This window comes from Rhinoderma darwinii, chromosome 9 (genome assembly GCF_050947455.1).
Source record: "Rhinoderma darwinii isolate aRhiDar2 chromosome 9, aRhiDar2.hap1, whole genome shotgun sequence".
In the NCBI taxonomy this organism is placed as follows: domain Eukaryota; kingdom Metazoa; phylum Chordata; class Amphibia; order Anura; family Rhinodermatidae; genus Rhinoderma; species Rhinoderma darwinii.
In genome coordinates, this window is record NC_134695.1 from 68,695,173 (window position 1) to 68,708,178 (window position 13,006).

The following is a 13,006-nucleotide window of genomic DNA, read 5'->3' on the forward strand; positions in this document are numbered from 1 at the left end:
ACACGCTACATTGAAACAACGGCCATGGGAACGGCCCCATTGAAATACATGCGTCCGTGTGACGCCCTTGAATTTTGCCTAACTCCGATTCACTTCAATATAAATTGACTGCACCTGTCCGATCATCTCACCCCAGGAATTTGGTACCGGTAGCTCCTGAAACCCCAATGCAAAATCTGTTACAGAACCCCCCCATGCATCGTACTGGTGTCTTTGGGTCCACCGAAGGCACCAGAACAAGGGTTCAACTGCTATCTCTGAACCCCTATAGCTATGCCCATGGATACAGGACCCCTTTATTCTAGGGATTATGGGGGCCCTTCAATTGGACCCCAAACATATCAACTTTTAGTAGCTAAAAAAACACCTAAAATGTATACATGGTCCTATATTATAGACCCTCGGGATACGGCAGCCATGGAAGGTCACACACAACTTTATAATGTTCTGAACACTGACGCAGCCCCCTATAAAATACAATGAAAACCCCGTACAACACCCATGGCTCAGCTGCTGCCTCCTTCCCGGTGACGTGCCGAACGCCTGACAGCTTACAGGTCAGCCCGAGTTTATTTCTACTGCAGGTAGAATTCCAAGCCGACAGGTAAACACGGTCACATGACCTCGCGGGGTCACAGCGCAGTCCCCGTCACACACCTGGCGGCTCTAAGCAAACATTTGCTGCAGATCCATGCAGGGCTAGTAAATGGTTCCCTGCATTATATACACAACAGAGCGAGCACTGGGGCGGGCCGTAAAAAGGGACGGATTTACCAACAGGGGCAAAAAAAACTGTGAGATCACGACCGATCGAGTGAGGATTGCTGAAGCTACACTTCTAGAGAACGAAATTGCATTAAAAAAATGCTAATATATTCCCCATATAGCTCCATTACAGGCTGCCACCCAGCTTTTCCAGTCTCCTGAACGGCAGATGTATTGATACAATCTTCTAACGTCAATATAGCTGCATAACGAAGAAGATTTGCTGTTCAGGACAGTAGGAAAACTATATTCAGTGAAATTCCTTTAATCCGGCATCTGATAATCCATACAGACTGATAATCTGGGGTATATGTATATTAAATATAATGGACAGGATCATCACTTGTGAAGGGCACAGCAATGGTGGTCAGTGCAAGGTTAGTCCAGGTCCTGCAGGGCTGCATGTTACCCGCTGAGGCGGCCAGTCCCCTGCACTTGTATCCTCTGACAGCCATTGTCTTCACTAAGCCCCTTTTATCTTCACCCTCCGTGCTCCTCCCCCATTCAAAAGCTCTGATTCCCATGCATTTCCTAGGATGGGGGCAGGGAAGCAAGCAAAAGAAAGCGATTCCCACACCGTGAATGTCTCACCCATGTGGCAAAGCCTCAACTGTGAGAAGTAATAAATCTGCACGAGGTTTCGGTCTGTACATGTAAACAAGAATGTTCCCATTCACTGACTGCAAGCAGAGATCTTGAGAAATGTGAGGAATTGAAAAACAAAGTATATTGGAAAGTTTTAAAACTTTTCATTAAAGCTCTATTCGCATATGACTGGACAACATTAAGCAGTTTTAGTGAACAGAGCAGTGAAAATCCTGCAACTTCAGTGGCCGCAGCGGTGTCGCATTATCCACTATGAAGATCTATTGGAAATATTTTGAAAATGGCGGCCGTCTGGTATCATCACCGGTCCTAATAATAAATAGGAGATCCGTGTATCTTTTATATAGTCCCTATGCAAGGGCATCATCGGCTACAGGCCGGATCTTCATCGCGACATCGACAGGATGACGTCATAACCTTCCCGCGCCCCATAGGAGGCCTGTGGTAGTTCATGTAGGTCCTCGCATGGGGACTAAATAGATGATTACATTTGTTTTAGGAGGACCCCTCCTCTTTATTATTGGACCATGAGGTTAGTTTGAGGATAATCCGGCATAGGACGATTGGTCATAAACTGGATTATTAGGATTTTTTGGACCATCAGTGCCGGATTAATGGAATTTTAGTGCAAATATATTTGGGGCCTACAGATCATCTCTGCCTTACAAAGCCTTGGATTCAGGCCACCGCCAATTTCGATACGACCCCTCGCACCTTCCTAGCAGAATAATGGAAAGTCAAGTTGGAGACTTGTTATAAAACCCATTTATAAGAGGTCTAGAGACCGCGCCCGTCCATTTCAGATGTAATATCCACAATTAGGCGGAAGAGCTATTTAATGTACCGTCGCACAAATGGAAAATCAACTGAGACATTGAGATACAAATAAATTATGCATTTCATATACGGAGGGGGAGGGGAAAATAATAAGTCTATAATAGCCAAAAAAGTCACCACTCTGATATCAGAACCTCTTCTCAATTACTATTTTTCCCAGGGGTCCAGGAAAGCTGGATGAAATCCAATATGGCTGCCATTACAGGTTGCACCCAGCTTTCCTGGAGTCTAGAACGGGACTCTGCTTGCTGTCAGGGAAAAGGAACATTCTTATTTACCTCCAATGGCTGAAACCAGTACAGTGAAAACTATGCCCACATTTCCATTGGAGCCTACATTGCATATTTCTTCAGATCTGAGTACTCTATGGAGTGCTATTTATCTTGGCAAAAACATTGGGACCCCGCCGGACCCCATTATTAGTTACTAGGCTCATTGGGCGCCAGTGGACGGATCCTGCACTGCCTCGTGACCTCCGTTATAAAGGGCTGAACAAGCTGGACTAATACATTGTAGCAAACTAGAAGATAGATTTAGATTGCTGTATGTATTTACCTCCCAGAAGACCGTCCTGACCAGTGGGGGTGAACTTGACACATTGTGGGGGCCATAAATGCAACCCATGACTTCAAAGGGCATCACATTCATTGTCTGCCAGGGGTGGGCACACACATACAATATAGCCTAACAGCTGTATTTGTGGACAGTATCTACTTCGTCCGGCACTGATGGTCCAAAAATCCTCATAATCCGGTTTATGACCAATCGTTCTATGGCGGATTATCCTCAAACTAACCTCATGGTCCAATAATAAAGAGGAGGGGTCCTCATAAAACAAATGTAATCATCTATTTAGTCCCCATGCAAGGACCTACATTCTGAATTTGCCTCCCCCCGAGGGCCAAACGTCAGGCATTGTTGGGTATCGCTGGTCTAGACTGTATGAAATTGTATCCACTTCTAAAACCAGTTTACATACACTGACAGCAAGCAGTGAGGGATTAAAACACAAAGTATATCAAAAAGTTGTATTCAGCGATCACGTTTTATTTCCAGAAAATTGCAAAACCCCCTTTAATGGGCTTTAGGAGTCACGTATCTCACCCCATTGACCCCCTATATGTGACATCACAAGGACGAACCTTATCTAAGGGTGTATGGTATAAAGTCTTTTAACCATCTCCACCCCCATCCTGAGACATGAAGACCCGACTCTTAATTAGGTAAGCCTTCCCCTTCTTATCCCTTGTAGGACCGATTAGAGTAGAGACCCCTGGGCTGCATTGTATGCTAAGGCCCTGTTCACACAGAGGTTTTTTTTGCTTTTGTTTTCGCCCGCGGCCATTGAAGCACATGCAAGGACCGCGGGTAAAAAAAACACCCCGATAAAGTTTTTTTTTTAGAAACACACCCACTGTTTTTTTTGACTACCGTTGATTTCGATGGGAGGTCAGAGGTGGAGTGCACAGTAAGAAAGGACACGCCGCTTTTTTTCCTTCGAAGAGCCAAAAGCCGCCGCCTGGGAAAAATAAACAACTTTGCTTCCCATTGAAATCAATGGGGGGGGGGGGCGCGATTTAAAATTATTCTTTGAGCGGACGCGTTATTTACGCCAAAATCATAACCAAAGAACTCTGTGTGAACTAACCCCAACATTGCAGGTTCACATCATCCATAACCTGAATCCCCTACCCACGGGCTGCACCCTCGTGTAATGCCCCTGCCCAACATATAACCCTATGACCCAAAATCTAATGAACAGCAGGTCGGAGGGAAAAGAACATCCACATTTCTACACTGCCAGGCCCAAATGGTTCCTCCATGGTAAATACGAGCCTGACTGTCGCCTTTCTTTGTAAAATGGTTGATAGCACAGAACAATAGCTTGCGCTATTTGGTGTCAGTGGGAACAAGACTTCTTAGAATTAACACTTCAACTCCCGCTCTCTCTCTCCGCATTCCGGCCTGCGAATTAAATATAATGCCAGTCTGGGGCAGGAAGTGTTTACATATAATTATCATTCTTCAGATGTAAAGTAACACACCCTTTACTGAGGTATTCACAGCTGGCACGACGCCCTCTTCGCAGCAGTAACATTGTTGTAGGACATACCGTGAGCGATGACAGGCGACTTCCATGAACAGGATTCGGAACGCAACTAAAGTCATAATTATTTATCGTAAATATTCCCTGAGCGAACTACAACTCTCATCATCAAAGAGGGACTGGCCCAATAGGAGGTGTTTTTCTTTTTCAAAATAATTTCTTGATCTACTGTTGCGTGAATCACGCACAGCACACGGAAGTGCGTCTGTGTGCTGTCCGTGATTTCAATGGGTGCGTGATGCGCAAAAAACGCACAAGTATACGACATGCAGTGAGTTTCACGCAGCGTGAAAAAAACACAATGTCTGAATGGCCCCATTAACTTGCATAGGTCCGGGTGACGTGCGTTATTTTCACGCGCGTAACACGGACGTGAAATACGCTCGTGTGAATTAGGCCTAAAAGGAGATGTTGACCGTTGCGAAACTTATGGAGGACAAATTCAAACATCTTTATAAACCGAACCGCAAATTATTACGGTATTATTTATCGGTTGCAGAGCCCTTATAGGCCTTTAAACATTTGTTAGGTCACTATATATACTGAATAGAAGTTACGTTTTATTATCACTCTATAGATCCTATAGGTACGGTGGATCAGTAGTCCAGATACAGGTATTGGATTTTCTTTTTGGCAATTGTGTTTGTGTATATTTTTGAAGAAGTCACCGGATACGAAGGTCGTTGTCCGCACCTTCATCTATTCTCGCCCATCAGTTTTTGGCTTCTATTTTTTAATGGAATAAATCTGAATTCCCATCCCTTCTACAGGATGGAAAACAGGATCAGAGGGTCAGCCAAAGCCATCACAGGGTCCATAAGGGGGGAAAGTAACTGCATTCCAAAAGATCAGCGCTATCTCTTCACGAACCTTCCCTTTCAATGTTGATGAGTCGGGGTCCAACTCCCGGGACCCCCGCCGATCAGCTGTTTTGAAGGGGGTGCAGTGATCATACGAGCGCTGCTTCCCCTTCATTTCTTCTTTCTCACTGTGAATCGTCGACATGGAAGGAGCGATTTACAAGTATTGCAGCCTCTTCTACCATTGAAGAGAATGGGAAAAGGCTGCAATACCGGTGATGGCCACTACATCCGTGTCAACGATTACAGTGAGCAAGAACAAATGAAGGGGAAGCAGCGCTCGTACGATCGCTGCACCCCCTTCAAAATCGATCGGCGGGGGTCCCCGGAGTTGGACCCTGACCAATCAGCTATTGATGGCCTATCCAGATGATAGGCCATCAATTTTTAGCGGCTGCATAACCCCTTTAAAGAGCAATTTCACTGTATGTATACGTATATAGTTTTAGAAGTGGTTAAAACAAAAATCGTCCGACATGAGCTTTTTCAGTGCCAAATTCTGATCCATCATCAACAGCGCCTAGCCTGACCTTCCACCTATCTAAAGAGATTCCCACTCACTTCTATGTGGGCAGGCGGTAAACGACAACCTCTATAGGCACCCTATTATCAAAAGATTTCCCTATATCAGTGGGAGTGATGAGATAAAAATGCAAGATAGAGAAAATCTAATTCCCTGCAGCGCATTAGCAGGTACAGTATACCATAAAACAGCATGTATCTGTGGCCTACACCAAAAGAAGACCCTACTCTTTATGGGGTTATTTTCAAATGACCCAAAAGCAGATTCTGAGTTGATAGATGGGGGTTTTAATGTTCAGGACCCTCATTAGCCAAAACATAGAATGGCTACAAAGAAATTTCTCTCCGGAGGACGTTTATGTATTACATCGACAGTCCATTAATTTCAGTGATAACTGTGTAATGCTTCATTTCTCCTGTGGTGTCACTGTAGGGAAATTGAACACTTGATGACAAGTTCCCCCCGGCTGATCGTTCATTTTCAGGGAACCTTCTAAGAAGAAGGAATTGTCAAAAGAGGACAAACCCTTTAAATTCTGTCACAGTCTCATTATAATACAGAATTATCTGTACCCACTCGTGGAATGGAAATGGAATTTCAGGTGAATGTGAATTCTAGGTTTAGAGATTTCTTACATCTTTACCTGGAAAGATTGTCAAACAAGTCTTCTATGTTCAAGACAAGTAACACTGGTTGTCACTATCAAATCCAAGACGTCACGTTCAAAAACATTATATCACTAAGTAACCAAATACAACATATTTCTGCAGTATTCACAGTGTATGATCAATGAACCCAATAGCCTTTTATAAGCATAGATAGCCCCCTGAAATGCATTAAAAGGTAAGCCCATAATTTTACAGTTTATATATAGAATTAATCTACATAATGAGTTAAGTCACTGTGTATATATATTACATTACTTATCCTGTACTGATCCTGAGTTATATCCTGTATTATACTCCAGAGCTGCACTCACTATTCTGCTGGTGGAGTCACTGTGTACATACATTACATTACTTATCCTGTACTTATCCTGAGTTATATCCTGTATTATACTCCAGAGCTGCACTCACTATTCTGCTGGTGGAGTCACTGTGTACATATATTACATTACTTATCCTGTACTGATCCGGAGTTATATCCTGTATTATACTCCAGAGCTGCACTCACTATTCTGCTGGTGGAGTCACTGTGTACATACATTACATTACTTATCCTGTACTGATCCTGAGTTATATCCTGTATTATACTCCAGAGCTGCACTCACTATTCTGCTGGTGGAGTCACTGTGTACATACATTACATTACTTATCCTGTACTGATCCTGAGTTACATCCTGTATTATACTCCAGAGCTGCACTCACTATTCTGCTGGTGGAGTCACTGTGTACATATATTACATTACTTATCCTGTACTGATCCTGAGTTATATCCTGTATTATACTCCAGAGCTGCACTCACTATTCTGCTGGTGGAGTCACTGTGTATATACAGTGAAGGAAATAAGTATTTGATCCCTTGCTGATTTTGTAAGTTTGCCCACTGTCAAAGACATGAACAGTCTCGAATTTTTAGGCTAGGTTAATTTTACCAGTGAGAGATAGATTATATAAAAAAAAAAAAAGAAAAATCACATTGTCAAAATGATATATATTTATTTGCATTGTGCACAGAGAAATAAGTATTTGATCCCCGACCAACCATTAAGAGTTCAGCCTCCTCCAGACCAGTTACTGCTCCAAATCAACTTGGTGCCTGCTTTATAGACAGCTCTTACATGGTCACCTGTATAAAAGACTCCTGTCCACAGACTCAATTAATCAGTCTGACTCTAACCTCTACAACATGGGCAAGACCAAAGAGCTTTCTAAGAATGTCAGGGACCAGATCATAGACCTGCACAAGGCTGGAATGGGCTACAAAACCATAAGTAAGACGCTGGGTGAGAAGGAGACAACTGTTGGTGCAATAGGAAGAAAATGGAAGACATACAAAATGACTGTCAATCGACATCGAACTGGGGCTCCATGCAAAATCTCACCTCGTGGGGTATCCTTGATCCTGAGGAAGGTGAGAGCTCAGCCGAAAACTACACGGGGGGAACTTGTTAATGATCTCAAGGCAGCTGGGACCACAGTCACCAAGAAAACCATTGGTAACAAATTACGCCGTAATGGATTAAAATCCTGCAGTGCCCGCAAGGTCCCCCTGCTCAAGAAGGCACATGTACAGGCCCGTCTGAAGTTTACAAATGAACATCTGGATGATTCTGAGAGTGATTGGGAGAAGGTGCTGTGGTCAGATGAGACTAAAATTGAGCTCTTTGGCATTAACTCAACTCGCCGTGTTTGGAGGAAGAGAAATGCTGCCTATGACCCAAAGAACACCGTCCCCACTGTCAAGCATGGAGGTGGAAACATTATGTTTTGGGGGTGTTTCTCTGCTAAGGGCACAGGACTACTTCACCGCATCAATGGGAGAATGGATGGAGCCATGTACCGTCAAATCCTGAGTGACAACCTCCTTCCCTCCACCAGGACATTAAAAATGGCTCGTGGCTGGGTCTTCCAGCACGACAATGACCCAAAACATACAGCCAAGGCAAAAAAGGAGTGGCTCAAAAAAGAAGCACATTAAGGTCATGGAGTGGCCTAGCCAGTCTCCAGACCTTAATCCCATCGAAAACTTATGGAGGGAGCTGAAGATCCGAGTTGCCAAGCGACAGCCTCGAAATTTTAATGATTTACAGATGATCTGCAAAGAGGAGTGGGCCAAAATGCCATCTAACATGTGTGCAAACCTCATCATCAACTACAAAAAACGTCTGACTGCTGAGCTTGCCAACAAGGGTTTTGCCACCAAGTATTAAGTCTTGTTTGCCAAAGGGATCAAATACTTATTTCTCTGTGCACAATGCAAATAAATATATATCATTTTGACAATGTGATTTTCTGTTATTTTTTTTATATATAATCTATCTCTCACTGGTAAAATTAACCTAGCTTAAAAATTCTAGACTGTTCATGTCTTTGACAGTGGGCAAACTTACAAAATCAGCAAGGGATCAAATACTTATTTCCTTCACTGTACATTACATTACTTATCCTTTACTGATCCTGAGTTACATCCTGTATTATACTCCAGAGCTGCACTCACTATGTACATACATTACATTACTTATCCTGTACTGATCCGGAGTTACATCCTGTATTATACTCCAGAGCTGCACTCACTATTCTGCTGGTGGAGTCACTGAGTACATACATTACATTACTTATCCTATACTGATCCTGAGAAAGGCTCCATGCACATGACCGTATTTTCCATCCGTAATTACGGACCCATTCATTTCTATGGGCTACGGACGGCTATGTCCTTTTTTGGTCCGTAATTATGGCACAGACTCTCCATAGAAGTCTATGGGCGCTTCCGTAATTATGGACGCTACGAATGTGCATCTGTAGCCATCCGGAATTACGGAAGCGTTGCTATGCACCACAAGGGGGTTGCCCTAGATTCCTCCCTATTTTTTAGTGGAACCGTAAATACAGATGAATTACGGATGCAATACTGACCTTCCATATATGCAGATGATTTACGGAGGACTATAAATGACTACGGATCCGTATTTACAGATGGATGAAAAATACGGTCGTGTGCATGGGGCCTTACATCCTGTATTATACTCCAGAGCTACACTCACTATTCTGCTGGTGGAGTCACTGTGTACATACATTACTTATCCTGTACTGATCCTGAGTTACATCCTGTATTATACTCCAGAGCTGCACTCACTATTCTGCTGGTGGAGTCACTGTGTAAATACATTACATTACTTATCCTGTACCGATCCTGAGTTACATCCTGTATTATACTCCAGAGCTGCACAGGTTTAATCTACATAGAACGGTGGGTAACATTGGGTTACTTATCTCTGATAGAACTTGGTTTACATCATGTCTTATGCTCCAGTCAGACCTAGAGCTGCATTCAAAATTCTGCTGCTTTGCATTTCGCTTTTAAATACCAGGACATCACATTTCTCATCAGCCCCCTCTGTGACGGAGTGTCTGTATAGACTCTGCTTTGCTGCAGCGCATTGTGTAGGATGTAGAGTAGTCTCAAGAAAAAAATAAAAATAAATCAATACCCATAACTCACCAGAGCGTAGTGAATAAAATCATCTCAGCCAAGCAGTTAGAGACGTGTCTGTCAGCACACAGTGCTGCTGGTTTTCTAGCAGCATCCAACAGTTTTGAGTGCAGCTCTGGATGTGACTAGAGTATTGTGTTACTTATTACTTCCTAATAAATAAGGTCTTAACTTTATTTCAATTAAAAACCACTACTGCTTTTTAATGAAATGATTACATGCTATTGCTACAGAGTGTCACAACCTGGATTACAACTGGGTAGCATCTTTAGTCCTAACCATTTCCTCTCGAAGTTGCCCACGCAATTTACATGGCCTTTACTGTAAAGAAAAAAAATAAAATTCAGAGAAAAGGAAGATGACATCACCTGCCCACTAATGACAAGGCGTGAATCCGGGCGGCGGGCAATATTTTTGTGTTTGATTATTTACAGGAAGAACTTCCATAGGAAACCGTGAAAAGTCAAGGAGGAGCATTGAATCACATTGCAACCTATAGGGAGGCTTTGTCTTGGTAACAGACCATCGCTGGCAGCATTTTCAGCAAGCTCCCAAAGGGGTTGTAACCCAGCTTTCCTAGACTCCTGAATGTAATGTCTAAAGATGCATCCGCCCGGTACATATCGCTGCATGCTTGGGCAGTTTTGACAGTCAGGAGTCTGGAAAAGATGGGCGACAACCCAAATGGGAGCTGTTAAGGCAGTAGTATTGGTTGTCATCCAGCTTTTCCAGAAACATATAATTAAGAATTGGATGTGTAGAACTTGACTATTTGTAGGGGATTTCGGGAACTGCAGGAGACATCATTGTGCTGATCAGTGGGGGTCCAGGGGTGGAACCCCCGCCGATCACAAAGAATAGGCCAAGTAATCCAGGGAAAACCCTAACTGAAAATGTATAGATGTTTTGTAAGTTTTATGAATACTCTTATGACGGAGGTGCTTTCCATGTAGTGAGATTTCCCAGAAAAATTATTTTGCCAAAATTTCATAATCCATCATTGCTCAATATAATAGAGGTCCTCCAGAACTAGAACATTGACGGTCTATTCTAAAGACGGGCCATCAATGTCTGAACGGTGGAGGTCTGAATCAATCACAGTGAAGGGGCAGCGGGCGCTCACATGATGGGCAGGCGGTCGACCTTTATTGTTTACATAGTCACAGCAGCTTCACTGGGTTGATCGACAGAGGTCCCAGATGTCAAACATCGATGGCCATCAGGGTTAGGCCAGATTCACATGAACAAGCGCAAACTCGGATGTGAAAAACGGCTGTTTTTCACGTCAGAGTTGCACCCATGCGGGTCCCATTTTCACGGATCCCTCGGTAGACTCAAGTCTATCGAGGGATCCAGAAACAACGTGACCTAATAGATGCCGGATTATCAGAGTCACAGAAAGAAGCGGGAAGAGCAACACGGCTACCATCTCTATGACAGCATTAGTGTACTTGTTGCTATGGCAACCAGAGTTTAGCTTTCAATGTCTCTTTACAGTTCTGAAAATGAAAGCTGAACTCTGATTGGTTGCGATGAACAACAAGGACACTTTTTTTTCTCTAAGGTAGTTTTAAAAGATACACAGCTTTTTTCAATAAAACTTTATTTATACTTAACATCTTGAACAATTTGACAATGTCTGCTACAACAATAAAATCCCTTAGGCCTGAAGTCTATGCCCTGCACAAAGGGTTACTAATCTTATTAAAATAGTTGATTATGATATTTGAACATTTTTAACTTTGTTTATTGGAATCTGTCTCTTCAATCACGTGATCGGCAGGGATCCAGGGGTTGGACCCCTACCGATTATAAACATAGTCAAGTGATATGTCATAACATTATAAGACGGGAATATCCCTTTAATTCTATTCATCCATTTTTAATTTATATCTGTTTCTAAGAAAACTGAGTGAAAGCTAACATAGCCGCCATTACTATTGTTAGGCCTAGTTCACAAGGAGGAATTTGCAGGCTGAAAAAAAATCTGCGTCAAAATTCCTTTAGGAGGACCGCGATTATAAAACGCCACAAAAAAAGCTTTCTCTGCCTCCCATTGATTTCAACAGGTGGTCAGAGGCAGAACCGTGGCAAGAAAGAAGATGACGCCACGGAAAAATAACACCTCCGTCTCCTATTGAAATCAATGGGAGGCGGCTTTGGAACGTTTTTCGGCGCTGATTCCGACGCGGTTTCCGCGTCAAAAAACTCTGTGTGAACTGACCCTTATGGAGAAGACACACTTAGCTTTACCATAATCCTGAATGGTGAATGATTTTAAAGTACCATCGGCTGGTTTAAATGAAGGCTAGCGACATCAGACCCGAGCAAACAGGAAAATTGGACATTTGGAAAGCTGGGTCTGGGCTGTACTGGCAACCATACGGGCTTTCACCCAGCTTTTCTAGAAACGGATATATTTAAGAAATGTCGGAATTGAATTGTTCACAACATGATACATAAGGGTCTATTCACATGTGCAGGTTTTGTTCAGGTTTTTTTAATGCAATTTTTGAAGCCAAAACCAGATCGGGATCATAAAGATAGAGAAAGTATAAAAGGACAGATACTAATTCTCCTCTTATTTGAATCCACACCTGGTTTTGGCAGCAAAAACTGCATTAAAAAAACCTGATGAAAACCTGCAGGTGTGAATTCTCCCCAAGGTCAATGGCCTGTAATTTTCCATAAAGAATCGTACAAGCGTCGGAGGCTCGCCCTACCTGTCTCGTAAGTGGAAAACTGTGATTGCAGATCCTTCTCCGGCAAATCAACGCTTCAGGAAATGAAAGAGAAACGAGTCCTCCGAGCTGCAGCTGCCGAGGGTGTAACCGGACACTTCGTCCCGGAGCGCAGGTAAAGGGCAGGGCTTCCCCAGCTCAGGTAAACAGGAAGGGGGGTAACGAACCCATAACCCAAGGTCATAGCAACAATCTGAAACTATGGCGACGTTTTTAGAAATGAGGTCATGTGACCTGGGCCAGAACAGGATTTTATAAAATGCAATAAAGTCTATAATTTAGGCCGAGGCTATACAAACACTTCAATTATAGCGCTGTACACAGATTGCAATCACGCACATCAATCCCTGTTCCCAGGAGCTCACAATCTATTCTCTCTCTCTCACACACAATGGGGCCAATTCCATCGATT

General features: G+C 43.1%; 1 protein-coding gene across 2 annotated transcripts in view; it reads right to left on the reverse strand.

Annotated features, from left to right (window-relative positions):
- The window catches only part of CD82 (CD82 molecule), a 52,772-nt gene that overhangs the window by 32,483 nt on the left and 7,283 nt on the right, over positions 1–13,006 (reverse strand). The window contains exon 1 of one of the 2 annotated variants that reach the window (XM_075838047.1): positions 12,577–12,680. The exons of the other annotated variant lie outside the window; for it this stretch is intronic. The gene's annotated coding sequence lies outside the window, so the exon portion shown is untranslated. Of the gene's footprint in view, positions 1–12,576; positions 12,681–13,006 lie in introns of those variants that run through there. 2 annotated transcript variants of the gene reach the window in all.